Source organism: Hipposideros armiger, unplaced genomic scaffold (genome assembly GCF_001890085.2).
Source record: "Hipposideros armiger isolate ML-2016 unplaced genomic scaffold, ASM189008v1 scaffold_240, whole genome shotgun sequence".
NCBI lineage: Eukaryota > Metazoa > Chordata > Mammalia > Chiroptera > Hipposideridae > Hipposideros > Hipposideros armiger.
The window spans coordinates 1421237-1426043 of NW_017731590.1; the positions used below are offsets into that span (position 1 = coordinate 1421237).

Below are 4807 nucleotides of genomic sequence, written 5' to 3' on the forward strand. Positions count from 1 at the left end.
CTATTTTCAGTGGCTATTTTTCTTCCTTAATTAAATTACTCAGTTTCTTTTAATTCCACTTCTACCGTTCCCCACGGGTCCTCACGAACCCACTCAGCCATCCCCAAAGAATGAGACCGCAGGTAGTGGAAGCCCTTCTAGGAGCCTCCACATGTCTGCTTCCCGGTTGAAGCGCTCAATTTCAGAAGATCCGAGACATTGTCTTCAGAAACAACAAATGGAGCAAATCATTTACCTAATTCATTCAAAAACCTCTATGGGAAGGACTTTGAAGGATGAAGATTCTCATAATGAGGTACTAATGAAAATCACTTTAGTTCGTCTCTCTGGGCCCCTCGAGGGTCGCGTCTGCTCTCAGTCCACGGAAGGGCTGCCCTAGCCAGCGGAGGCCGGGGGCCTTCCCATCTGTCCCCAGACGGCACAACCAGGGCTCTCAGCGACAGCAGCAACTCCCGACTCCGCTGGGGTCACTATCCGATCCACCACCCCTCGATCCTTGCCACCCCCACGGCTCCCCTAGCGCGGGCCTCTCCTCCAGCTTTCCCTTCCTCCTCACCCTTCCCAGTGAGTTTTATTTAGGAGTGTAGGATGTGAAATGGGAATGTTTCCTTCATCACGAAGCCCACATCCTCAGGCTGCTCCCACCCGGGTGGATTGGAATTAAAAATCCGGGAATTCAATTTTGCTGCGAAATCTCGGGTTCTGAAGGAGGGGCCGGCGGGAAGGAAGACCCTGCAGGGACCGCGGGCTACCGAAGCTCCCACCCCGCCTCGCTGCCGACCCGCGGGGAGGATGAAAGCCAAGCGTCCCCACAGGGGCTGCCAGGCTCCCCTTGAGGCGGGGAAGGCTTTGGGCGGAGGAGGCCAAGGCTGGGCCGGCGAGTGCGGGGCGGGGGGTTCAGGGCTAGTGGGTAACCAACCCCTCTTCCCAGGCAGCGCGCTCTCTTGGCCCTGCAGGTGCACCCCCGCCCCCTTTTAGGCCCCTTCGCGGAAACCGCCTTCCGTCCTTTGAGGCTTTGAACGAGGCCTTTCAGAAGTTTTTAAAGCTGCCCCGCCCAGCCCAGCCCTCACAGGGTCACACTCTCCCCCATCCTTCCATCCCTGCTACAGCGGCGGCGGGCAAAAGGTGGTGCGGGGTCGGAGGGGGGAGTGTTGTGGAGCGGAGGGGACAGGCCTAAGGCTCCGGGATCGAAGCGCCGCCCAGGAGCGCCCAGGCTCAGCCTACAGCGCTTGGAGATCAGGCTTCCGAGCCCGACCTGGGGGGGAAGCGCAGGCTCACTGCTCCGGCAATGCGCCAGCCCCGAGGTGGGAGGGGAGGCGGGGTCGGGAGAGGATGAGCGATCCGGCGTGGAGGGGGGTCACGTCCACATTACCAAGGTTCTTCTGCGGGGCCAGGGGACTATTGGCCTTTAGGGGAGGTAGCTGGTGACCCGTGTCCTCGCCCTTTAAGTTCCCCTGAGCGAATCAGGGCGCCACCTACAGGCGAGATCCAGATAGCTGGAGGGAGAAAGGGAGACACGCCTGCAGTGTGGCTCCGTGGAAAACTGGGCCCTGTGGTTTTGTCCAGAGCCATCTCTCAGCTCCTGAGTCTGAGGTATGAACTCCAGAGTTATGGGTCTGTTGGCAACAAGAGTCCTGAGGGTACTGAGAATGAGCTTGTGGGGAGTGCGGAGTTGGGGGGAGGGGGGATTCCAGTGCCAAAGGAGGGTCTCCTCAGGCTAGTCTCTTGGATTGTTGCATGTTTCATTAAGAGTAGCTGTGTGGCCTTGGACAAGTTTCTTAACCTTTCTGAGTCTCCGTTTCTTCATCCTTTAAAAGGGGAATAGTGGTAGTGGTTGCTGTCTGACAGCGTTCTTGTGAAAATTAAAATGAGATAGTGTAGGTGAGAAACTATAGGTGTCTTCAAGGAGCTTTCACCTATTTCTAATAAGAAAAACCGTCTTTTATACTAAGAAATCGAACTTACAAGACTTCATCTCGCAGCTTTCTGTTTCTTGAAGATTAGAGGCTTAGAAGAGGGTAAAGAGAGCCAAAGAGGCTTGAATGTCTGATTAGGATAGAAGGATGGGTTAGTGGAAGTTTTGATAACTACTCTCTCTAACTAATCCCCTTCTCACAGACAAATGATAACATACATATATAGACCACTTACTATGACTATTTACTATTGCCTCATTTAATGTTTACTAACTTACAGGGTATACCTTATCCCCATTTTAAAGATGAGGAAATAAAGACTTGAGGATACAAACCATAGCTGGTACATTTTTCTCTACATAAAAAATTCTCCATCTACATTTAACATCAATTTATTAAGCACCTACTTGGTTACTATATTAAGAATTTTACATATGAGGTCTCATGTAATTCTCACAACACCTCTGCAAAGAAGGACTTCAACTTCTCTCTTTACAGAAGAAGGAACATCAGTTCAGGAAGCTCAGGGGAGTCACCTGGAGCCAGGTCATGGAGAGCACAGATCTTCTGACTACACATCCTGGTGCCTTCTGTTGCATCGCAACTTAGGATGGTCCCACTGGCTTTGGGGAACTTGAAAAAGTTATCAAGAAAGGTCAGGCCGGAGAAGTGAACACCTGGGTGGTTTTGCCATGTTGGAGATGTGGTAAAGGATGGTGTTTATGGTCTTAAGTAATGGTAGACTATTACAATGTTTCCTAGGGAAATATTGATGGTAGAAGGCGGGTAGGGGTGCAATGGGGGAAGCCAAAGGATGAATTGATGTATACTTTTATAAGTGTGAATAACATATTTATTTAATGACTGAAACAACCAAATCTTTTCATAACAGATACCATTACACTGAAAAATTTGCTCTCAGGAGCTACTGCCAAATCCTGGCATCTCACTTAGTGATAGTGCTTTGTTGATTTGGTTATAAACATTATTTACAATACATATTTTTGTACATTAAATTTTTTGCTGGTCTGTATCATGTAATAGCAACATTTTACAGTGGACTGGATTACTCAGGGAATCGTCCATTGAACAACAATTGCTCATTGGTTTTTCTTCTTTTTACCTACTTACACACCAAATCAAACCAGCATTCTTGCCCAGAAAACCTGCCATTCACACCTGAGACTAACCAAACATATCAAAAGGCCTGAGAGTAAAAACACTAGAAGGCTTTGGGTTGGGGCATTGGATGTAAATGTGTGCTTCCCACTTTCTTCTTTCTCCTACTAGGTCCAGCCATGATATTTCTGCTTGCCAGTGCATTATCAAGAGCTCAGACTTTAACTGCGTTTCACCTCCAGCTTCTACACACTGAGAGTGTTTCTAATAATATAATAGATTTCCATTTTGAAACAGATGCCGCAGGAGATTCATTAGCCGGAAAAAATCCCATCGTGTAACTAACACCATAAAGTTATCAAATTTAAGGTCAGTCAGATGGCTTTGGATTGTCAGCGTTTGGGGACCAGTTGGTAATAAGATAAGAGGGCTTTGTGAGGGAAAACCAGTTGAAACCAACACATATTTGTGGAATGCATTTTATGTGTTCTACTCTGTTCTAGGTGCTAACAGAGATATGGAGAAATATAGTTCACATTCTAAGCTTTAAGGTACAAACTTTCCCCCCTCTCTAATCCTCAGGTCCACACCTTAGTTCTGTCATAATAAAGTGATGGGGTTAATGTTCAAAGAACATATGACCTACCTCAAATGTTGAGCTGTCATATTACCCTTCTGAAATTATTATCTTCATCCTAGAATTTTAATGTTATTCCATCATCTTTGTGTATATTTATATAAATGAATAAATTGAGAAAAGGCTTTAGGAAAGGTGATACTATAGTTTATGGCCTCATTTGACATGGTCACACAGACAGTCAGACAATTAAGTTTGCAAACTCATCCTAGAAAAAATGCTATATATTTCATTGCTGAATATCACTAAGGTCACCTTTGAAGTACTCCTCTTTGGGAAGTTATGCACTGACACTAGCATCTAGTCCACCCTTCAAAGCAATTTTGGAACTCTTTCTCTGAAATGGCCATCAGAGCTGTCATTGTATTACCCTTGATGTCCTGAATGTCATCAAAATGTCTTCCTTTTAATAATTCCTTTATCTTCAGGTAAAGAAAGAAGTCATTGGGGGCCAGATCAGTTGAGTAGGGAGGGTGTTCCAATCCAGTTATTTGTTTATTGGCTAAAAACTCCCTCACAGAGAATGCCATGTGAACTGGTGCATTGTCGTGATGCAAGAGCCAAGAATTGTTGGTGAAAAGTTCAGGTCATCTAACATTTTCATGTGCCCTTTTCAGCACTACCAAATAGTAAAATTGGTTAACTGTTTGTCCAGTTGGTACAAATGCATAATGAATAATCCCTCTGATATCAAATAAAGGTTAGCAACATTGTTGCAACAAGTTCGCGAACTTAATTGTCAGATCTGGTATACATATTTATAAGAGACAGCATTGTACTTTGGAGAGACCTATTTTATTCTCCAATACGTAATTGTGCTTCCATGTCATGGAAACACGTATCAGTCAGTGTAAGTGTGTGTATGGGTACATATCTGGAGATCTCAGCTACCTCTTTTTGGTACCTGTCTCCAAGAGTAAGTAATCTAGGGCTCTTTTTTAGTAATGAAAGGGCAGAGCTGGGATCCAATCTATAGGCCACTTCGAAACTCATTTATGTTCTTCCTATCACCTGTCAGAGCATTGACCTTTCCAAGTCCTAGTCACAGAATTTCTGAATGTGGGTATGTCCCCAAGTCAACTGCATGTCAGAGGTTGTTCTGTGTAGGCTCAGCTCTGGGAAAGCAGACACTTAA

The 4807-nt window shown here is 45.9% G+C and overlaps 1 long non-coding RNA gene across 1 annotated transcript; it reads left to right on the forward strand.

Moving 5' to 3' along the window:
* Window positions 1–1317: 1317 nt before the first annotated feature.
* Window positions 1318–3915, forward strand: LOC109389711 (uncharacterized). Its single transcript, XR_002125446.1, has 3 exons — window positions 1318–1593; window positions 2415–2571; window positions 3207–3915. It is a non-coding gene; the product is annotated as an uncharacterized LOC109389711 (long non-coding RNA).
* Window positions 3916–4807: the final 892 nt, after the last annotated feature.